Source organism: Ictidomys tridecemlineatus, unplaced genomic scaffold (genome assembly GCF_052094955.1).
Source record: "Ictidomys tridecemlineatus isolate mIctTri1 unplaced genomic scaffold, mIctTri1.hap1 Scaffold_712, whole genome shotgun sequence".
Taxonomy (NCBI): Eukaryota; Metazoa; Chordata; class Mammalia; order Rodentia; family Sciuridae; genus Ictidomys; species Ictidomys tridecemlineatus.
The window spans coordinates 62,403-86,736 of NW_027525097.1; the positions used below are offsets into that span (position 1 = coordinate 62,403).

The 24,334-nt window shown below is 46.3% G+C and overlaps 1 pseudogene; it reads right to left on the bottom strand.

Annotated features, from left to right (window-relative positions):
• Positions 1–1,570: 1,570 nt before the first annotated feature.
• On the bottom strand, positions 1,571–3,524 carry LOC144374475 (repulsive guidance molecule B-like; annotated as a pseudogene).
• Between the last annotated feature and the right edge of the window lie 20,810 nt (positions 3,525–24,334).

Sequence of the window (24,334 nt, forward strand, 5' to 3'; positions counted from 1 at the left end):
CACCATAGCAACTGAGATGGGTGTGACTTGCCAAGATGTCAATTAATCTGCTGACCACAAGACATCACCAAGCAAGACTCCACCTTTTGAAACCCTACCCCTTGCCTTATTTGGGTGGAATATTCTATCGAATGTCTTCTCCTCAATAAATAGTGGAGTTTAGGCTGTGCTTGCTCTCTTGCTCTTTCCAGCACTGCCCAGCATGGAGCTGACCTTTGGGGTTACTGAGCCATCCTGTCTTTGATCTTAGAAACTCATGTTCATGTGCTACAGGTTTCTTCACCATTTTCTTAGTTATTGATACAGCCAGCTCCTTTGAACACAGCTCATCTTGCCAGCCTGGCCAGCTGGTGACAATTTGCGTTTAGATGTGTGCCATAAAGAAAGCACTGCTTCAAATATTTATTGAGAATCTACTCTATGTCAAGCATTTTTTTCAAATGCTGGAAACAAAGTACTAAACAGAATAACAAAAAAAGTCATTGTAGTCTCTTATAGAATATGATATATATTTGAACCAGAAATCCATTTTGGTGCTGTTTTTACCATAGACATGATTCACAGATCTGGGAATCAAAGGGATGGTAGCAGGACATCTCTCATTATTAAGCCAAATAACACAGAATTTTTGCTTCTCACAACCACAGTGTTGGGCTTTGTTGATTTGAAGATTAGAGATCTTATTTTCTGTCATATCCTGTGATGTAAATAATTTTTTTAAAAAGCAGAGGCTGAGATAAAATCTTATTTGCAAGTAATTTGAGAATTGTATATGATTTTTCGAAGTAAGGAATAGAGGGATATTAGGGAACACGATATACTACTCTACTTAATAACTTGGCTCTGTGATGACTGAGGCATGAATTCATAATCATTCAGCACTTGTAAGAACTGACTCATTGGCATTAACTCCATGTACTTACCAGTTCTGCATGTGTGAGAGTTGAGCTGGTTTTCCATGATATTCCCTCCATGGAATCAGAGAGACCCAATGGCAGGACACAAGAAGCACGTGGAACATGTCTGAGGTGATGCTGTCAGACTAACTACATGCACAAGGCTGGTGGTTGAAATCTGTGCAGAACTGCTTACTTCAGCCCTGTTTGATGTAAAAGATAATGGCCGAGAGAATTTCCAGTGGCACACAAGAAGTATCTGATACAATTCCCAAGGAAGGAATGATTCTACCAAATCTACCAGTTGGCAGTTCTTTATGTCACTGAACAATAAACAAGGGGGTTACTATATTGCCAGAGACAATTCAACTCCAACTAATAATGGAAATTTGCCTTTTTCTACATCATGAGAAAGAAGAGACCATTATGATATCCAGGAGATTGGTGGGGGGTGTCATAAGTAAATGTTAATGGAAAACCATTACAGTAACCCAATAAAGGGAAATATAATGAGGATTCAGATTCCCTAGGAATGAAGGATGAATCTAGCTAAAGTGATAATAAAGGAAACATGGAATAGGTGTAGAAGAAGGAATTATAAATATCAATTTTGTGTTTTCATGATCAATTTTAGGGTAAGGAAAAGCTGGCTACGAGGTAATCTGACATAAAGACTAGTTGGGAGCATGGTGGTGATGGGTGCTATTAAATTTTTCCTAAAGAGGTAAGGAGCTAGAATTAACTCAGTGCGATACAAATCCCTGGGTTATGCAGATATCTATGCAAGTGTTATAAAATTGCCTTCATAAAATGCCAAGTCAAACAATTAAAATTTTTTTAAAAAATATACCACATATGTTTAAAGGCAAGGGAAGGTGTCCCAAAATCAAAAGAAAGTCATAAGTATCTTAAAAGCTTGATGCTCACCAATTGTATTTTAATCTGAAGCAGCTTATGAATAGATATAATAAATAAAGGAAGTTAAAGCAAATGAGATGGCCTTGCTTTACATACAAAGCCATATGTATGGTTTTGTGGTTAGGATACTAGGGAAGGAAGTGGTTTACTTGGGATGCTCTTTTAGTAGAAACCCTTTTTGACTAGCATTGACTGGCAATTGGAAACCCTATTGATAGTTCCTTTCTACCTATTTGTAGGAAGACACTGGTGCCTGGAAGTTGCTGTTGGGCTTTAAAAATAATTAGACATGGGCTATAGACAGTGGACAGTAGGCAGGGTAAGCTTAACTTAATTTTGCCAGTTTTTCCCTTAGCTCTGACTTAAACTGTTAACCCAAGGCCTGAAATTACAAGGGGATTATATATCTCTTTATGCAATATATAATTTGTAACTTCCTTGGTCACCAAAAGGTTAGGAACAAATACCATTATGGGTTTGCCATTGGGAAGTTTGGTGTATAGCTATTACATTTTACTATAGCTTCCAAATCACCAATAAAATATGTTTTCATGGGGCTGGGGCAGGGGCTCAGTGGTAGAGCGCTTGCCTAGCAGGTGTGAGGCACTGGGTTTGATCCTCAGCACCACATAAAAATAAATAAATAAAATAAAGATATTGTGTCCATCTACAACTGAAGATATTTTTTTAAAATATATTTCCTTATGGGTCACTGCCTCAAGCTTCACAGTTTTCTTTATTCTAAATGCCCACTTCAGTCATCTGATAAAACTGAATATGGAATTCTTCAAGAAGAATTACACACACATGCCCTCAAAAGATATCACCAAAAAAAATATTTTTTTTCATTAAATTGGCCAGAAACACACACACACACACACACACACACACACACACACACCCCTACACACACAGTTTTTCATTAAATTGGCCTGCATTTTCATCCAGGAGAACGCCATTTCACAGTTTAATATTTATTTTTCATATCATTGTCTATTTAAATTTAGACCAACACTTTATATTCCAGAGCAAGTTCCTTACTGAATCCTTTATCAACTCTTGCTAATTGCATTTCAAGAAAACATTAAAAAAATTAAAAAAAACATTCCTCTAGAATAACCATTTTATACCACATTTTGAAAGTTGCCCGAAAAATCAAATATTTGGAAGTTATGAGTAGAAAGAGGGAAAAAAAGAAAGCACACTTACCTTATTTGTAGCAGTGGCACTGGATCCAGGGACCGCAGGCACATTTGTCACTTGAACTGAAAGCTAATTATTATCTATGAGTGTCCAGTTCCCTTCCATTTTGTAAGTTTGGAAGTGATCCTTCAAAGTTCTAAGGTAAAGATCCCCGAACAAGCCACACACACACAAAAAAAATAACTGGGGGAGGGTTATGGTCCCCTCCCCTATGTTCTCTGGGTTCTGTGTGGCTGTGATAATTACAAGGATCATGGGTCACTTCAAGGTTGGTAGAGGATGTGGGTCCACCCTTGGAACAGTTCCTCCAGCCCAGGAGGTCACTGAGCCCTAACACAGCAGAATGATACACCAGGTTGCCAAGGCAGGCTTTCGAAGGGATACAAAGTCCGTGGTACATTTCTGGATTCGACATTAGGATGGCTGTTGGCAGTCACCTGCGTGCAGAAGTCCAAGGCTGAGCAGCAGCAGTAGCAGCAAGGCCAGCGGCTTACCAACGCAGCTCATGGGAGCACAGCCTGCGGAGCAAAAGCATCACCGTGGCCTCAGACTGCGGGCGAGGAGAGAGGAGCGGGAGCTTAAGATATGGAGATGGTGAGGTGAGCTAGCGCCAGCCTTGAGAGTGCCAGCGCCTGACCCCGGCCAGCGTGGCCTCAACGGGCGTGGAGTCCTGGCGTGGACCTACAGGAGGGGCACAAGCTCTCCAAACCCAGGGTCTTATGCATGCTAGTCAGGTATTCTAAATTTTAGAATATTAAATTGATTGTTTTTATTATATCAAAATTCGTCTTCAAAAGCTCTTAAACTGAGACACACTTAACTAGGCATATGGCATATGCAGTAATCCCCGTGGCTGGGGAGGCTAAGGCAGAAATATAAGAAGTTCAAAGCCAGCCTCAGCAACTTAATGAAGTCCTAAGCAACTTAGCGACACCCTGTCTCTAGATAAAATTTTTAAAAGGTGGGGATGTGGCTCAGTGATTGAGTGCCCCTGTGTTCAAACCCTAGTACCAGAAAAGAAAAAAGAAAACAGGCATACTTCTGATGAACAACAACAACAACAACAAAAAAGGGCAAATACACCTTACTATTATTGAATCATGAAGAAATAAAAAACCTGAGGAGACCAATAACAAGCAGCAAATTTGAATTTGTAATAAAAATCCTTCCACCAAAAAAAAAAGCTCAGGCCTCATGACTTTACTGTCAGGTTTCATAAACATTTAACAATCCCTTATGTTATTCCCAAAAATTAAGAGGAAAGAATTCTTCCAAACATATTTTATGAGGCCAGTATTACCTTGACCCCCAAACTGGAAAAAATACCAAAAAAAAAAAAAAAAAGAGAGAAGAAAAAGAAAGAAAATCTCAGGTCAATATTCTAGATAAACATAGAGGCAAAACTCCTCAACTAAATACTAGAAGATCAAATCCAACAGCAGACTATGAAAATTATCACAATGGGTCAAGTGGGATATATCCCATAGGTTCAAGGATGATTCAACATACACAAATAAATAAACATGATACACTATGTTATGATTTAGATATAATGGTGTCCCTCAAAAACTCGTATGTGAGACAATGCAAGAAAGTTTAGAGCTAAAGTGACCTCGCTTCTGGCGGCAACTGCTGAGGCTCCTCCAACCTCACTGCCTCCATTGCTCCCCTCCAGCATCCAGGGCTGCTCTACATCCCAAGGCTCCTCCTGTCCCTCAGGCCCCTCCATATCTCACTTCTCCTGGAGCCTCCTGCACTGTATCTCTGTTGAGGAACCTAAATGGTGGTCAGAGCTGGGCTTGGGGTCTGCACTGCCTCTCTGAATCTGAAGTCAGAGTTTAAGGAAATCGTATCTATATTCATTCAAAACAATCAACAGGGACTTTCAGGAGAAAAAGAATCTACCAAGAGTTAAGAGGCTGGGCAAATTCATGCACCCTTGAGAGGCATTAGGACCAAGCACTCAGAAACATAAGCCTGGAAGTCAGAATTCACCCTCCTAATCAGTGATCTTTCTTAAAATAAAAATATCAAGTGTCAATGAGATGACTTGAAACGGAAGTTTCCAAATACAGTACAAACCCAACAAGCCAGTAGGAAGCATTTGGGAAGCAAGTTGGTAACTGAACCAGCACACAACCCAGCCTCAAGCTCACATGCCTTGGGCTCAATAATGCAGATGAAGCAATCAAAAGAATCTCTGTTCACTTGGCTACTTCTAGAAATTGTAAAGCACTTGAAAGGGGGAGGAGGAGAGTGTTTACCCAGTAAGGTAGGATGAGCCCATGAAATGTCCAGTGCAATGTGATATGAAAAATTTTTTCAGACCAAGGGAGGAAACACTTGGGTGATAAAGAATGAAGGTGAAGAAGCAGTGAAGCTGGACAAGTGGGCAGGGCCATGGTGCAGCTGCAGAGAAGGCCAAGGGAGCAGGAACGGACCTGCCTGTTAGATGGATTTAGGCCAAGGTACCCCGGGCTCTGCACATTTCTGCTTCTGAAGTTTTGAACATGGGGTTGTGTGCACTTGTCCATAGGTACATGTTCATGGAATACTGTGTGCATTCATTACCTGGATCTTTGGTGAACATCTCTTTGTCTGCTAGAAGCTGGAGAGTATTCCTTCCCACTTAGGGCTCAGCTCTGACACTTGCCCTGTGCCTCCAGAGCCCTGCACTACTGCCTGCCACTCCCTGAGGCTCTCTCCCAGCAGCCCTGGAGCATTCTTTGGCAAAGCTCCATCCCTAGCAGTGCCCTGGCCAGGCTTGTGTGCCAACCTCAAGCAGGGATGGCCACAGAACTGGCACCATCACCCTCCTGGCCAGACTGGGCCCTCCTTGAGCTGGGAGATGGACTGGCCTCTGCACAATCACCCAGCCTAAGCAATGGGACTGAGCCTCCTTATGGGTGTTCTGGAGGCTACAGGGGAAGCTGGGTAGTGGAGGTTGGAAGGAAGAGGGAGAGAATGTGAGCACAGAGTAAGTAGGGGGTGTGGGGACAGGAACTGCAGGCTACTGGGGAGGAGGTTCCCAGTGAGGGTGCTGACTTGAGGGTGTGAAGGCAGGAGGAGCTCCCGGCTCCACCCTGCTGCTAAGACTGGGGAGGGCACAGCTTTTATGTAGTGACAGCATCTTTTATTCCTTGAGTCTAGCAGGATGCTCAACACACTTGATGTCTTGACCATCTGCCTCCAGTCTAAGGGAACAGTGATTGCCTCAGTTTCCAAATGGCAAAAGAATCTCAGGGACTTGATGTGACTTTTCCAAGCAGCAAGAAGCAGAGCAGGTTCCAGAACCCAGGCCCAGCTACCTCCAAGCCATCCTCTGTGTGGTACTAACATCACCCTCCAGGGAAAGTTGCAGACAAGAGCTGGTCAAGGAGGGGCTGGCTCCTGTCATGTTGCCTTTAAGGCTGTTCTGTCTGGGTGTTCCAGTGAGATGACAGGTGTGATCTACCAAACAATTGTCCCCAAAGGACACCCATGGGTTGGTGGGCTCTTTCAGAAACTTGGACATATCTAGATTTAAGTTAAATCTAGAAGCACACAGGAGCCTGTGTATTGAACAGAGTAAGGTGCAGGGCCAAAGGTCAGTTCAAGACTAAAACCAAGCCCAGACTAAGCCCAGGGCTGAGCTGAGGCAGGTGAAGACAAGGCCAAATTCCAAGATAATGATCAGGGCAACCCCTTCTTATACACACTCAAGCCAAGCTCAGCTGGTAACTGTGACAGGCAGCAGGGCTAGGTGTGGTGGTGCTGGGTACTTGCTTCCTCCACAGGCAGGTGTGGAATCATCCTGGGCCCTGATACTGGCTCTTGTTACATCAGTGTGTGAATGTTTAAAGAACATATATGTATTTGTTGATTTGTGGTACTAGGTGTGGTTCCCAGGGGCACTCTGCCAGAATTTTTTTTTTTCAAACACAGGATCTTAGGAAGTCATCCAGACTGGCGTCAAATGTGTGTTCCTCTTGCCTCAGCCTCCTGGTAGCTGGCATTGCAGGTTTGGCCATGCACCAGGCTATATGGATGTTTAAACCCAGTGACCACACTCAGGGTGGTACACACTGCAGGGTGAGTTCTGAGGTCTCATCTGGAGTGAACTTCTGACAGGTTCTAGGAGCCTCCTGAGTCTTTAGCCCATGGGGGCTGGGGTAGTTTTTGTCTTTGGCTGGGAATGTGACTGCAGATTGTGCTCCTGACCAGGCCTGAGATGATGGGTCCAGTTTATAGATGAAAGGGACAGACCAAAAGATGGGACAAGTCCATCCCAGAACTAGAAAAAAGGACCTGGCCCATGTGGCTGGAGGAATGACCCTGACCTGAGAGGCACTTGTGCCCCTGCATGGAAGAAGTGGTTGTAGTGAAAGGTAAATAAAAATATATGCTATCTCCCAGATGCAAAGGGAGCATTGGCTCTTTTGGAAAACCCAGACCACAGATGTCCCCAACTCTCCGTGATGATGGCCTTGCTCATACGTGCCAAGTGGAGAGAAGGCAATGGCCACATCCAGCCCTGGTCAGGTGGAGTGGAGGCACCTACCAAGTGCCTTCCAGGTCAGCTATGGAAGCCAAATGTGCAACACTTCCCTGATTCTGATGGCTTCCATTTCCCTGCTCACAGAACTCAGACACCGCCGAGGTTCAGAGGTAAAAGTCTGGAGTGCTCCTCCATGTGGGCCATTGCTTCCTCCTGCTCTGATCTTCTCCACCTTCCCCAAGGTTTCCACAGCACTCTGTGCTGTTTTGTAACAAAATGAAGAAAGGATTTAATTGCAGATAGAATGTTTTCTCAACCACCCTGAGTGTGAGTTAACATCCAGGATCACCTGGTCACTGTGATGATGCCACATTGACTTCACTACTGGGTCCTCTGGGAACGGTCCCCTATCAGAGATGGACTCCCAGATAGATGTGCAGGATCCACACTTTTGAAGGTGGAATATGAGGCAGAGGAGATGTGGGAGCTCCTATCTGTACCACTGAAGAAAGGGTTTGGGTTTGGGGACTACACTCAGGTGCATGTACCCCAAGGGTGAATGAGGGGAGTGTAGGGGGCTCAAATAGCAAAGTTCTCCATGCACACAATTTCTCAATAAAGAACCCCACATCTCTCAAGACTACAGGATGGACAATACAGGGAAATATGATGGGGCACAAATAAATTCAGAATATTTCAAAGAAGCTCCAAATTTCTTTTTTTCTCAGTCCCTGTCATTTCCTGCCAACTTCCCAGTTCCCTGAAAATGAACTGTCCCATGCCCAGGATGGGAGCTTTGGCCGGGCTAGGAGAATTCAGGGCTGGATGGATCTCCCCACAATGACTAGCAGGGTCCCCCAGATCTACACATTTGAATCTCCCAGCTTCGTTCCCGTAGATGGCAGTGCTTCTGTGGGACAGCAGAGGCAGATCAGCTTCTCCCTGGTGTCTCCTGGCTTCATTCCTGAAGACCGCAGTGCTTCTATGGTCGGGTGGAGGCAGATCAGCTTCTTCTTCCATTTTAGCCAAATTGAGATTAAATCCATTTTTCCTTTTTATATTGTCTCCTCTTATTTCTGACGCTGGTGAATGCCCCAATACAGTCAGCAGAGACTCCAGATTGTTGGGCCCCAAGAATAGAAAAGGTTTCCCCCAATGCCTGCTCCCCTTCTGGGACTCCCAAGGGTCCACATCCTGAGGCGCTGTCCATGTTCCCTACGCAGCTGGTGGCCATGACCAGCCTGGGCCTGTGGTGTTCTAGCTTCCAGGGTCCCTTCAGTTCCCTCCTGGACTCCCCACCTTTCTTCCCTTTTCCCCCTGTGCCAGGCCCCCAGAGCAAGTTCTCCTAAGGGCATGGAGCCCCCACCTGCCCAGACCACCCCAAGCTACTCCTGGGCTTCAGGGTATGTCACTACACACAGTTAGGACTAGAGGGAAAGTTCAGAGAGGAGGGTCTCTGAGCCCCACCCTGGAGCCCCACCCCCTGATTCATAGCCCCCTTTCCATTCTGCATTCCAGGAAGCAGCAGCTGGAGTCCATCCCACTAGAGAAAATGGAGGATACCATGCAGCTTGCATGAGCTGAAGCCCTTGGCATCTGGGCCAGCAGAAGGAAAGGCTATGAGGGTGAGGGGTGGAGGGAGCCCACAGCTCTAGAGCATGAGGATGCTGGGTTGTGTGGTATGGCTGCTAACCCGTGGGCTCCCAGGCATGGCCTGAGTTGATGGTCAGTGAGAGGGCTGGGCCCTGATCCCTCAATATCACCAGAGGTAGCTGGGGTGCAGGGTGGGTGGTCAACAGGGCCCAGGAGGATGAGCCTCAAGGGAGCGTGAGGCCCTCCTCCAGACCCCAGTTTCCCCATGGCCACCCCACATGACACAGGGACCATGATCTGAAGCCTCAGGACATAGGGACACATGTCTACACACTGACCATATAATGAGCCACAAAAACACTTCAATAGCATTCAAAGAATGGCGTGAGTGTGTAGTGTAATGTGTACATATGTGGTGTGTGTGAAGTGTGTGTGAAATGTTTATGTGATATGTACCTGCCCTGTGTGTGCTATGTTTGTGTTGGATAGTAGGGTGTTGTGCATGTCATGTGTTGATTGTACAGGATGGTGTGTTTTGTGGCTTGTGAGTTGTAGTACTGTGTGTTGAGTGAGTGTGTGTGACATGTGTGTTGGGTTGTGTGTGTGTGTTGTGTGATATGTAAGGAGGTGTGTGTGGGAAGCATTCCACAATGCCCCTCACCCTGACAACCCTTACTATAATTAACCTGAAACTCACATCCTATTTGTAACATAATTTCCTGTTTTTTTCAGAAAGCTTTTTACACAGGATATCAGACAAACATCTGCAGGGGGCATTGTGGTTGGTACTTTTCTCTTACTTAAATACCAGCTTTGCAGAAGAAGAAGAAAAAGCTTGTAAAACCTCTGTCTGGTCTTTTAAAAATGGGAATTTCCAGACTCAGGGTCCAGAGAATCTTTTAGGTGATAGCCCTCTGGACCCCACCATCAGTAAACCTGCTTCTTGAAAAGTCTTCAGGTATCTAGCCTCTTCTGTCCTGGATAATGTGCACCTGGCATGTGTGTGTATGCTTCCTCCCTCAATTCCAGGGTGACAGTGCCTTTGCAGGGCCAGGCCCTCAGGATCATGGAGATCAGAGCTGTTGCCACCCTGCCCTCTGGTGGCGAATGGCAATTACTGTGATGACAAAGTTCCCTGTGTCCACAGCTTGTGGCAGACAAGGAACCTCTCTTGAGAATTACATATAAGTCAAGGTCTTTGAGATTGAGAAGTGTCAAGATAGCCGTCAGCTGGTGGTTCCAGTGCCCAGGAGGAGCGTGGCTTCCTGTAGCCTCATGGAGGACTTCGCCAATTTCCTCTGGGTTCTTGTCTCCCAAATTTTGAAGAATAAAATCCACAGACAATCATGGAAGAGAAGGGTACAAGCAGCAAGATTTACTTAAGGGAGAAGGGATAAATCTTGCCATGTGGGAGGGGCCCTGACAGCAGAGAAACCCACTTTGGTGTGCCAGCTTAGGAATTTATACATGGTTCTGGGTAGAGCATGGAGCAAAAGGTATGTTAAACCGTCATCTTATCAAGGCCATAGTCTTACTTTCCCCCTGGGTTCACGCCACTTTCTTCCTGTAACTTCCATCTGGGTTCACCTCCATCTTCAGATTTCCACCTCTGGGAGAAAGGAGTTGGTTAGAGATGTTAGTTCCCACAGAGGAGCCTCAAGGTCATTTACATTTGAAATATGCCTTGATGGTGCTCATTAATACATCTACACTTAGCCTCCTCCTGGTGTATTTCCCATGTTTGAAAAAAACTAAGATATTCTTATTCCATGTTATCACTGTTCATGTTCTTGCTCAGAACTCTTTAAAGGCAAAAAAAAAAAAAGATTTTGTACATATGGGTTCTTTCCATTGTTCTTACCCGTATTTAGCTCTACAATTTTTATTCCTTGTTTTTGTTAGATTCCTGTAATTGAATTTCCCCCTGTGAAGGATATGGAAAATAGAAAAGGGGAATGACAGTCCCCAGGAAGAAAAGGAGGACAGTGTGACCCTGGGGGGGGAAGGAGGAAAGGCAAACTATGGGCCCCTGGGCTCGTCCTTTCTTATTGAGTGACATTGGGTCTTTTGTGGAGGAGGCAAACAACAGCCTCTGGACTCTGGACTTTCATCCCAGTCAAAATGAGTTTCAAGCTTTTACAACTGTTTTCCTGAGTTAGATTTTAAACCTATACAACTAGTTTCCTGATTGCTCAATGGCACCTAACTATTAAGTCACATTAAACTTTCTGCTATGATTAACTCTCATTAAACCCTATAAAAAAAGACCCCTCATGTGACCAGTTGCCATATTCTCCACTGAAAATGAGATATTCTGCTGTTGCTGAACAAAGACTGCTTGCTAATCTGTTAAGATCTGTTCCCGTTTAGTTTATTTTGGCTTACCTCCTGTGCATTTAATTTCTCCTTCCCTCTCCCCATTCAATCCCCCTTACTGGGGATTTCTTACACACCCTGTGACCTCATCATGTATTCAAACCCCTATTCTGGGGATTTCTTGCATATTTTAGGTCCCTGTATGCTCCATCTCATTTAGGGATTTCTTGAATACTCTCCCATACTGATTTTCTGTGTGTGATCTTCTAACAGTGATCCACTTCACCTTCATATAGCACTGGCTGCTTATTTTAAGAAGGATGTGTTTTTCTTTTCCTCTTCTCCTTTCTCTCCCTCCCTAACCTGGGGGTGGAGAAAAAGACTCATCGTGTCCTCCATAGGAAGGAGATGTCACTTGAAGAACTGGGAAGTGACTGTCTCTCCAATTGACAAGTAAATTTCAACTTACCATCAGGGTGCACCTGGACCCACTGAACAGCTTCTTTAAAAGCCCTCTGTTTTCCTTGTTGGGCAGAATCACAGCCTCTGGGACAGGAGTCCCCTGTGTTTGTCCTTTGTTACCAAAAAAATAAAATTTCTTTGCCTTTTTCTCAAACTACATCCTCCGTATTGGGTTGACATTGGGGACAAGGACTGAGTTCTTGGTAACAATCTTGAGTTTGTGAGTCACACACACTCACAAACTTCTGAGGATGGGCCAACCACCAAGGAGCACTTCTCCCTAAAACCTGAGAATAGATTTTCCTACCTTAGTCTATGCATAGAATTACTTGGCCACCTGGGCACTTGCCTGGGCCCTTCCCTGTGTCTCTGATGTACTTTCAATTTTTGTTGGGTTTGGGTTCCTTTGTCAGCCTCAGGGAGGGTAGTTTCCTCTCTCCTGCTCTGAGACCACCCCAACAATGCAGCGGACATATCTTTTCCTAAGAGGAGGGTCCCCATGAACCCCAACTGGTGTGTGAAGCCCCACATTGGCTGCCAAAATCGTTAGAAACACCAAGGTGCTGCAAGAAGTGAAATGCATGCTCAAAAAGTAGGTAGGCAAGGCAAACTTTGCTTCTCGTGGAGAGCTGCTATGGAACCTGGTCAGCAAGTGTGCCTTGGTGGGCAATCAGCTGGTCTCCAACCTAAGGCAGCAACACCCTTCACTCCCATCAGAAGAGTTCGGGTTAAAATCTACATGGTTGGCTAATTTTAAAATTAGGGCCACCAAAAGGGAAGGGCTGCCTAGGATCCAATAAAGGCTGAATATCAGACTGTGAAAAAGAGGCATCAGACTTTCTATTTCTCACACTCAGGGCATCTTCCTGTGGATCATCCTGCCTCATCCTCCTGGGGCTGAGGCCAGAGGCTGCCCAGAGCCCTGTTACAGAAGGTTTAAAGGGTCTTTCAATGTGGACTCCCAGAGTGACCCTGGGGAGATGGAAGGCAGAGCTCTAACCAAAAGGAAGCTGCCAGGTAGGGCCACAGGGGGTGTCCCTGGGGCTGGGTGACGACCCTCAGGAACTATAGGGAGCTGACAATGGCTCACAGGGAAGGGGTAACTAGGTTTTTCCTGATCTCTGTTGATTGGTTAATTTGAACAATTTGGGTGGACAAAGGGGCATAGGACTGCCCCTAGTTGTCCTGTACTGGGCCCTGAGGCTATTGGGGCAGAGCTTCGTGTTAGCAGGAGGAGGAAAGTGGTTGGGGACTGAACTTAACTGCTGCTCAAGGACTATACTGGCCAGCTCCAGCTGGAGTCTCAAGATTAGACCGAGACAACGTATAAACAGTAATAAAAACCCAGCTCTGTCGCCCTACTCAGGCCAGGGTGCTGAGTGCATGGTGAGGGTCGGGCAGCTGACATTCAGATGCACCTGCAGCCAGTGGGGCAAGAGTCTGAGCTGGAAAGGTTCCAGGTTCCCTCAGTCACAGTGTCTCCACCCCATGTTCCAGTCTCCCTCCAGTGCCTGCGTTGCAGCTGCATTGAGCCTTCAGGCTGGTGAGCCCCTTGTTGGAAATACCCTGTGCTGCAAGAAATCAGGCACTGCTCAAGTTACTCAGCAAGGCAGACTTTACTTCTGCAGGAGGATGTGCTCTGGAACAGTTCAGTGAGAAAGCACCTGGGGTGGGCAGGCTGCCTCTTTTTACCCCTAAGGCAGCACTGCCCCTTGCTCTGATAAGAAGTGCTCAGGGCCTAGCATCTATGTGATTGACTTTGAAACTGGAGCAGAAAAAGGGAAGGGCTGCAGTTAAAATGGGTGCAATTGGCTCTTACACCAGGCTAGCTAGCTAAATACTAAATTCTGGAAAATGGACCACAGGACTTTGTGTTTCCCCCACCTCCACACCCATCCTCCCTGCCTGTCAACCCCTGCACAGTGTCACTGTCCCTTTGAAGGGTAGGGCATCTTAGCAAGCACTGCTGGCCCTCTGGCCGGCTGGCTGTCCTCATAGGCATTACCTCTCTCAATTTCCAAGTTTCTGAATCTCTGTATGGGCAAAAGTAACCCTGCTTTGGGACACTTGCTGGAGTCACTGCCCTAGCAACCACTAGTGCCTCCTAGCGGGACAGTCCCTGTTCCCTTTCCTCCCGAGTGCAGTCTCCCTGGCCAGGCAGTGCGAGCTGGCAATCTCAAATCCCATTCACAGTTGGCCATGGGTAAGGTCGGTTCCTGGATGGAAAAGAGTTGGCCAGGTGTGCCACGAGGCTTGGAGAGGGTCCCCCCTACAGGGGTGCCCTACCACTGAGCCACTTTTTATTTTGAAAGAGAGTCTCAATTAGTTGCACAGGCTGGCCAGAACTTGAGATCCTCCTGCTTCACCCTCCCCAGTGGCTGGGATCAGAAGCATGGCCAGGAGGATCATGCTCAAGAGCAGAGGCATTCCATCAAGCTAGCGCCCTGCTGGGACTGAATCCTGGGGGAGGGAGCAGGAAACCATCTCTTGCTGGTGGCACAAGACCTTTTGCTCCCCAGCCTCATTGTGAAGCCTGAGAGGGCGCCCGCAGAAAGCCCTCCGCGGCGTCCAGAGGGGAGCAGGGAGGTGGGTGGCCGCGTGCCCGCTGCCTAGCGCCCGCTAAAGGTTCCCCAGGAAACCTCGCGCGCGCCCCCAAACGGTCGAGAAGAAACCTCGCAGGCCAGAGGACGGTTCTGGAAGGAAACCTCGTGGGTCAGGTCAGCGATGCCAAGGCAAGTTGTGGGTTTAGCTTTACTACTATTTATTTATTACAATTTGAGATGGAAAATATGAGAATTTTAAGAGAGTGTCCTGGTTTTTATTTTTAAAATTTAATTTTTATTTTTTTTTTACTATTTAGTTATTCATAACAGTATTTGCTACAGCCTGTCTGCTCTCGGTACTAGTTGTCTTCGTTCATTCAGGCTTTGCCAACAAAAAAACCAAACTGGGTAGCTCATAAACAACAGAAATTTATGCTCAGGGTTCTGGAGTCTGGCAGACCAGGATCAAGGCACAGCACATCTGGAGTCTACTCTTCCCACTGTACATCACCTGGGGGACTGGGTAGGGAGCTGACTGTGCCTGGTGTCTAAGGCCCTTCTGAAGGAGTCCATTCTCCTAACCTAGGCAGGTCGGGAGGCCTCCCTCATAACATCACATTAAGGTTGAGGAGTCCATTTGAATTTGGGGTCAGGCAAACATTCAGACTATAAAAGGGCAGGAGAGGGGTTCAGTTGGAGTGACACCACCCCAGGCTGGCATCAGCAGGATTTGTGCTGGGAACTCTCTCTGGCCTTGGGATATTTGATCCCATGATCCAGGCCAGAGACTAGTGCCTGCCCAGCACACCAGTGAACCACAACTGGGCTCCTGCAGTTCCACACTCTGCTTCTGGAGGCTACCTGAACCCTGCTGTGGTCTAGATAAGTGTCCACCAGAGGCCTCTGGGTTGAAGGTTGGTTCCAGTTAGTGGCGCTTTGGGGAGGTGGAGGTGGTGGAATCCTCAGGAGGTGGGGCCTGTTGTGAGGCGGCCAGGTCTTTGGGGACCTGGCCCTTGCTCTGACTGTTTGCCTCCCAGATGCCATGAGGTGGACAGGCCTCCTCTGCCACACACTTCAGCCATGATATGCTGTGCTGCCACAGGCCAGAGCAGCAGGGTCAAATAACCATGGACTAAAACCTTTGAAATCTTTCCTCCTTGCAAGTTGTTTCTCTCAGGTATTTTATCACAGCAATGGAAAGCTGCCTCTCACCCCTTTAACTTTCAGTAGGCTGAAAGTGTATTTTTGAACTTATTTTTTATTACTAAAAGACACTGAAAGGATTATATTTTCCATCATAACTGGTGCATAGGAATCCTGCCTGTATGTGGTACACTCTATATTTCCATCCTGTTCAGTAGTACCTTATTTTGTTCTATTTCTCATTTTTTAAAAAAATCTAATCAAAATCACTGTACTTTCTGAATCCAGTTAGGAAAGTCATGTGAAAGCCCCAGTGTGTAATGTTTATTTATGAGATGACTGACAGGACTTTCCACAGAGAAAGAATCACATCTGTAATAAAAAATAAAGCTGGAGAATCAAATGATCAATTGAAGTGAGCTTGGTGTGAGCCGTAACAAAGGGATCCCTGCCACCCTTGAGATCCTTCGGAGTTCTCCATTGTGCTTTCAGGCTGTACATGTGGGCTCATGTGTCCGTGTATGTGTGTGTGTGTGTGTGTGTGTGTGTGTGTGTGTGAGGAGCATGGCCTCTGGGGGTCCCCTGGGTCATCTGAAGAGATCCTGTGGGGAACACTGAGCTGTATCTTCCCTGTATCAGACCCAGGTAGACTGAGGCCGGGTGCCCCTCGAGGATGGGGCAGGGCTGGGAATGAGGCTGTGCCTGGGGAGTGGGAGCAGCTGCAGAGGCTGCAGTGAGGTGAAGGGCACAGGCAGAGACAGGAGAGGAGTAGATGTGGTCTGCACAGGAAATGTGGGCAGCAGACACCTGCCAGGTGAGTGCACAGCCCAGCAAGCCATATGCATGTGGCTAGATGGACTGGAGAGGTGGCCAGACAGTCTCTGAGGACATGTCCCATGCCGTTGGGTTTGATGAGTCCTAAGTCACTACTTGCTTTTCAGTCATTCATTTCTCAGACTCTCACTGGGTGGATACCAAGGAGAGGGCAGGGTGCCCATCCCCACCTTTATCCCACCCAAAGTGACTGTAGGTGTGTTGTCCTTCCCTGTCCAACCCTGGGCTTCCCCCTGGTCCTAGTCCATATAGTGCTGATGTGACAGAATGCCACAGACTGGCTACTTTTGAAAAGAGATTTACTCTCACGGTTCTATAGTCTAAAGTCCAGGAACAACATGCAGCAAGTCCAACTCAGGATCTGAGGTACCTTCTGGACATTGTGGTGGACGGCAGAGGAGAAGAGGGTGTTCACACCCTGGGACCTTTAATAGCATCTTGGATTCCTCCCAAAGGGCCTCTCCTCCCAACTACACCCTCATCTTCTAGTTCAGCCTTTGATGGAAGGAAAGAGGGACCTGGGGGAATTGAGGCCTGGCTGCCCTGTGGTCAGGATCCCTCAGGCCCTGGCTCCTCCTCGCTCTCAAGACTTTTTCCTGCGTTTGGATGAAGTGACAGGATGAAATCCAACCTCCCCCTAAACTCAGGCCAAGACGTGGAGGCTCTGGGGAGAGCCCAGGAAGCTGTAGCTGATGATTCTCCATGCCTGGGAGGTGAGGAACCATGCCTCCCTCCTCTGTTGGCATCCACACCACCAGGAGCGTTGCATGACTGGAGGCTGCCTTGCCAACTCTCCACCCTTCACCTCTGCCATTAGGGCAACAGAAAGCCTCTGTTCTGCTCCCTGGCTTCTTTGTCTTTCCACAAGGCCCTTTCTGGCAGCCTTCTGGTGAAAAGCCCTGGCCAGGCCTTTTCCTGGTTTCCACTAGAATACGTCCAAGAGCTGCTCTGCGATGGGGAGGCACAGCTCCCAGCACCCTTGCAGTGTCCTGGGATCGCTGGGGGCCCACAGGCTCCTACCTTAAAGGTCCCTCTGAGGCCTCGTGGCCTCTGTCTTAGGCCCAGATGGTCTAATGTGGTGTCCAAGTCCTCTAGTAGCCAAAACCTCTCTCAGGTGTCCATAGCAGATGGGGTCCTCCTCATATTTCCTAAAAGAGTTTGCTTATAACCAAGATCATCATTAAATTTCAGATGGAACCCATCCACAAAGCCACCTGGGCCTGCAGTTTTCTTTGATGGCTATTTCAACTAATATTTTTAGATACAGCCTTACTTAGTTTTTTTTTTTTTTTGGTAGGTGTTTTAAGTTGTGTTTTTCAAGGACATAGTCCATTTCCCCTTAGGTTACTGAAATTGCACGTTGGGTTGTTTGGAATATGTGGAGCTAGTGCTGGAGATCAGTGTAGGCAGGCCCCAAACGAGAGCACTGCTGCGGTCCCAACCAAGAATCAGCCTGAGCAAGGCCTCCTGCAAGTTAATGGGACTGGGACTCCCCAGGAGAAGTCCTGCTACGGTGGGGATCAAGACCCCTCAAGAACAGCGTTTGTTCTACATTTAATTTTGCTCTTCCTTTCATCTTCTGAAGGAGCAGACTCCTATCATGGGTTTTGTATCTTTGTTTCTATCCTTTTTTTTCAACACTTTTTTTTTCCTACTCGGGATTGAACCTAGGGGTGTTCTACCACTGAGCTACATCCCCAGCCTTTTTTATGTTTTATTTTGAAATAGTGTTTTGCTGAGTTGCTTAGGGTCTCACCTAAGTGGCTTAGGCTGGCTTTGAACTTGTTATCCTCTTGCCTCAGCCTCCTGGGGTGCCGAGATTACAGGTGTGCCTGGCTTACGTGCCACTTTTGATGCTTCCTACATTGTTTTGATATGTTGCGCCTTCAGGGTCATTAAGTTCCACACACTGTTTGATTTCCTTCTGGATTCTTCTCTGAACCACAGGAATTTGAGATGTACATTACCTTAGACATTCTGGGTATTCCCAGGTCTCAGTTCTTTAATGTGCCTGGCCACGTGTGGCTGTTGGGCACTTGACATGGACTTAGTACAGATTTAGATACTGTTTTAGTACAAAATACACCTGGGTTTTAAAACAGTTCAGAAGAAAGACCACGAGATATCTCAGAGCTGTGGTGTAGTTCAGTGGTCCAATGCTTGCCTAACAGGTGTGAGGCCCTGGATTTCATCTCCAACACTACAAAAAAAAAAAAAAAAGAAAGAAAGAAAGAAAAAAATGTTCATTACGAGTTGAAATGATAATATTTTAGATATATTTGTTATTTGTTTAAATAAAGTATGGTATTAACACTAATTTCACTTGTTTCTTTTGCTTTTTTTAAAAAATTTGTAGTTGTAGTTGGACAAAATGCCTTTATTTTATTTGTTTATTTTTATGTGGTTCTCAGGGTCGAACCTAGTGCCTCACACATGCTAGGCAAAGGGCTATGCCAATGAGCTACAACCCCAGCCCTCTTTTTGCCTTTTAACTGGTCCACTGGCAGTGCCATTTCAATTAGATAGCGCTTTCTAAATGTCTTACTTTACCTGCTGCAAATCTGCTTCCGTCTTGGTCCTACTCTGAAGCAGTGCTATCCTTTGAGATTTGTTGGTGCTTTATTTGTGGGTGGGGATGGGGCTGTAACATGATGGTTCAGTGAACTTGGGAAGACTGTTCATTTTACAGTCATTTCACTTCGTGATTGTAGATATGGGGCCTGGCAAGTGGCTAATCGTGTCCTTCAGGTCTCTTCTATTCTTAGTGAATCTTTAATCCTCTTGTTCTATTCCTAGGAGAGAAGTTAGAACTTCCAGCCATGATTGGGCTCATACTCTTCCCCTTATTTCAGGCCTTATTCCTTCAGGAACTTTTGTCACAGGAGATAGTGGAGCTGAAGCTCCCAACCTCTGTTCTTATGTTCCAGTAAGAGAAATTCCAAAGTTGGACACAGGAAGTCATGCAGGAGAACTCTGTGATGAGTGAAGGTGGAGTGGGAGGCCCAGTGGGAGCAGGGTGGAAGCAGAGAGCACTGCAGGGTGTGGGGGGAGTGGGTGGGCTCTCATCAGTGGTCCACTGGCAGTGCCATCCAGGTTTGTCCCTGTCAATACTGGTCTCAGGAGCTGAGGTCCTTCAGCAACCTGTACCCCTCAAGCTTGGCTGGGGGGACTTCTGGTCCCAGTGAGTCCTCTGCAGACTGTTGTAGGGTCCTCCCTATTCTGAGGGCTTCATCTTCAAGTCAGTCCTGCATTGATGTGGGCACTGGGGTCAGAAGTTACCTTAGTGCTCCTGCGCTATCAAGAAAGTCTCCCTTCAGAAATGCATGGAGACCCCTCTGGCTGAGCTCCTAGCTTCCCCTGGCCTCAGAGAACCCATCAAGGGTCAGCCTTGTGAATTCTTCTGTGAATCCTTCTTTCTTGCTGCATCTCCCCAATGAGTCCCCAAGGAGTTCCCTAGTCCTGTTTGCTCACTCTCAAGGCCTGTGTCTCTGATGTTTCCTACACTGTCTGCTACAAGTTACTAACTCATCGGCCTTGGCACTGACATAAAGAAAAAGAGTAACCAAGTAAACCAGTGACGTTTTGGAGATGGCCGTCGGAGGCTGGCATCCTAAGGACTGTTGCATCTTATTGCCACGTAACCTCTGGCTGCGCCCTGCCTGTACCCTGCTCTGAAGGCCACTTCCTCTCACATCAACTCCACTCTGTGCTGTCAGCTGCACTGTGCCTACACCTGTCCACTCTCTTGCAGCCCTGTGACAGAATTCTGTCCAGTGTGGGTGCACCTTCAGTTCAGTTCCGACTCCAACCTGCATCAGTGTCAGCCACAGTACAGTTAGGGGCAAACACCTCTGTTTTCAGGGGAAGGGAGGAGCTGCTGCCCCTATAAATGACTTAATGCTCCATCAGAGGTGTTTTGTTTCAGATCAAACTCTCCAGGGCAACTTACAAGGAACCAGCCCAAGCCCCTGATCACTGACTCACTGTTTTTAGGTGACCTAGAATGAACTTTGCTCATTGCAATACTGAATTCTCTGCCCAGAGGCATCCCCAGTTGCCTTTTTTTTTCCTTTTCTATTTTTTTTTTGAGGATGTGCTATATGACCTCCAACTGAGCAAGCCCAGCAGTGTGCCCACCTCTGCATCTGGCCATGAGTCTCCTGGGGGAATATGCTTATGTATCCCCAGTAAAAGCCCCTTGCTTTGTTTTGGGGGACACGTTGCTTTGAGAATTATCTGTGGTGCTTTCCTAACTGACGGTGAGGAATAAGCCTCTCTTCCCTCTTATTTCCTGGTTGTGTTTAGTACACACATCAGCATCAGACCCAAAGAGTAAAGGACAAGGGCCCATACTTCTATCCATCTTAGGCACAGATTTGGCGCTTCTGTGAACCCCCAGGATCAAAAGTTAGCTAGAAAGGTCTAAAGGTGCATCATAAAACGTCAGCAACCAGGCAAGGTGGAGGGAACACAGAGCTTCTCTGTGCTACTGTGGAATGGGGTGCTTGGTCCCCAGAGAATTGCCAAAGCACAGGCTAGAACCTGAGTGTAGGTCCAAACCACCTGTATCCGAATAAGAGAAAATTATAGAGAAAGAGAAAAATGAAACTATTTGCAGCTTGGTCATACTAAGAAGACAGCTATCTTGCCTTTTCCCAACCTATGGAGCTTAGAAACTTGTAGGAAGTATCACTCATGAAGAGGAAAACTCGGAAACACACACATGTAGAATCTGCCAAGCTGGGGGCCTGCACAGAAGACCACAGATGGATGTGTTCTCTCACTTGTGCTGTGTTCTCCTGATTCAGGGGCGGGGGCTTTGGGACAGTTCCAGTTTCCTTTCTCTACCTGGGGTGCTTGCCTATAGGAAGCTGGGTAGGAGATAATAGCTTAATGAACAGATTAGCAGGAAATGGCTGGGGACTGAGGAAAAAAATATCTTTGGGGGCTTCTTAGAATTCTTTAACTTTAAATGGGCCCCCATTACAGTCTACCCCCCAATTTCTGTCTTTTCCTCAGCTTGAGGGCTCTGAGTGCCGTGTCATCTGGCTGGTCAGCATTTGCTGCTGGGCTATGGTGTGAACCCCCTCAAGACACCTGGGACAGAGCAGATGCTTATATATGAACACAGAGCACTGTCACAAACTGCAGAGCAGCAGGCAAAAGGAGCCCAGGTGCAGAGGTGCCCAGGAAGCCCAATACTGCGCCTGGTGGAGGACACCTCATTTACTCTGGGCTGACACCTTTGACTCTGCCAACTTTGTCCTCTGGAGTGGCTTTCTCTGAAGATGTTGCTGATCTTCCACCAGGTGATTTTGTCCCTCATTGCTTGTGGACTTGCCCCATTGGAGAGGAAGACAGTTGGAAAGATACTTTGTGTCAAACTTAAGTGTCAGAGAGGGTTAAAAGCAGCGGTTCTTAGACGGAGCTTACCTGGAACCTATCATCAATTTAGCTCCAGGGTCTTGTAAGGAATGCAGATGCTGTTACTCAGAGTTTTGTCCCTGTGACAAAACACCAGAGAAATTGACTTATAATTATATTGGCTTAGAGTTCCAGAGTTTCAGTCCATGGTCACTGGCTCTATTGACTCTGGGCCTCAGGTAGAGCATCATGAGGGGGAGCTCCTGGCAGAGGAAAGCTGCTGGCTTCTTGGGGGCTGGGAAGGAGAGGGAGAGGGAGGACCTGGGGATGAGATCACCCTTCCTCTCCCTACGCCCCTCGTCCTTCCTCCCCACCTTCCAGTATTCTTCTCCAAGATGACCCAGTAAAGGACTGATCCGTCAGCGAGGTCAGAGTTGTCTTGATCCAATCACTTCCCCCAAGCCCCACACTGAACACTGCTGCCCTGAGGACCAAGACTTCAACACAGGACTTTGAGGGGACAGTTCAGTTGCAAAGACTCTAATGCCTACCATGTGCACACTCCAGATGGACCAGTGCCATGTGAGTTGCAAATGCTGGTCACTCACCATCACCAACAACAACATACAACAGATTTGGGTGTGAAAAGGTCAAGATTTCTGTTTTTTGTTGGGTCCTGGAAATTGAACCCAGGGTCACTGTAGCACTGAGCTGCATCCCCAAACCTTTTCATTTTTATTTTGAGACTGAGTCTCACTAAGTTGCTGAGGCGGTCCTGAAATTCACAATCCTCCTGCCTCAGCCTCCCGAGTCACTGGGATCATAAGCATGTGCCACCTGGTCTAGCTTAAGATTTTTGTTTTTGAATCCTGCAAGATTTTCCTAGAACACCAGAGGGATTTTAAAAGGTTCATTTTAAAGAATCTAATGTAAGCAAGAAGTGATAGAAATAGAGCAGCAGCTGACATTTTGCAGAGAAGTCCCTGCCGTCCCTGTCATGGCTGCTGGCATTGGGCCACATAGGAAAGGGTTCTCAACAGGCAGAAAGGGCCAGAGCTGTTGCCTCTATCAGAATAGCCTTCATTAGCCCACCTACCACAAAACAAAAGATGTTTCCCTCAAACTGACTGCTACCTAAAATAGAAGGTGGCTATTTTAAAGCTTAAGTATTCAATAACTTGTCCTTATACAAATTATTGACTTCCAGGGCTGGGGATGTGGCTCAAGCGGTAGCGTGCTCACTTGGCATGCGTGGGGCCCGGGTTCGATCCTCAGCACCACATACAAACAAAGATGTTGTGTCCGCCGAATACTAAAAAATAAATATTAAAAAATCCTCTCTCTCTCTCTCTCTCTCTCGCTCGCTCGCTCGCTCTCTCTCTCCCCCTCTCTCTTTAAAAAAATTTATTGACTTCCAGATATTTTAAAATGTATGACAAAAATGCTCCTTAACTATCTTAAAATTACATTGCTCAAAGTCCACTGACTATGTCTTTAATATGAGATTGCTTTCTAATTAAAGTCTTTTTTATCCTAGACACTTAAATTACAATAGTCATTCTCAAACTTATTAGAAGATCAGATAATCCTTGATGATGTCAGTGTTTTTCTGTACCAGGAATCTGTGAACCACATGGAACAGACCCAAATGCAGTACCTTTCAACAGACTTCAAGAAGCCAAGTACTTAATTCATACTTAGTAGAGGATGGCTTAGTATTTTAACTAACTTATAAATTATTTGGATGTTTTACTTCTATTGCATATATTTATAAACATTTATCCCATTCTTACCAAATTTATTTATTTATTTATTTACTCATTTACTTTTGGTACTGGAGATTGAACTTAGGGGCATTAACCCCTGAACCACATCCTCAGCCTATTTTGAACTTCATTTAGAGACAAGGTCTCACTGAGTTGCTCAGCACCTCACTGTTGCTGAAACTGGCTTCGAACTTGCAATCCTCTTGCCTCAGCCTCCTGAGCTGCGGAGATTATAGGTGTCTGCCACAACAATGGGCCACCATTCATTTTTGAATTATTTCTTTTTTACCTACTCATGAAATTTGAGATACATAGAAAATACTTTAACCTAAAACCCTAAAATCACAGTAATAATCCTTAAACAGGAAACCCCAGCCCCAAACAAAAACAAAACTAAATAAACATGTTACAGTTTTGAAGAAACCTTTATTTTCTCTAAAAAATCTAAATTAACCCATTTGTCAGAGATTCAGCTATGTTAAGATTTTAGCCATGAGCCAAAGCACCATGTATGTAAGTACCAAGTCTATACACAGGCAGTTAGATCTGAGTCATGCTGTGATCTGCTGAAACAAGCTGAAGCGACGTGGTCATATGACTTCACTTTAGAATCCTATGTGCAAGTCTTTATCAAAGTCTTCCATGCCCAAACAGTTGATTTATTTCCTTCCTTCCTTCCTTCCTTCCTTCCTTCCTTCCTTCCTTCCTTCCTTTCTTTTCAGAGAGGCGATTTATTTAGGAAAGCAGATTCACATTCAAGGGTGCAGGCTAGTTAATTTGAGGACTGGTGGACAGTCCCCTTTGAGCAACGTAACTTTA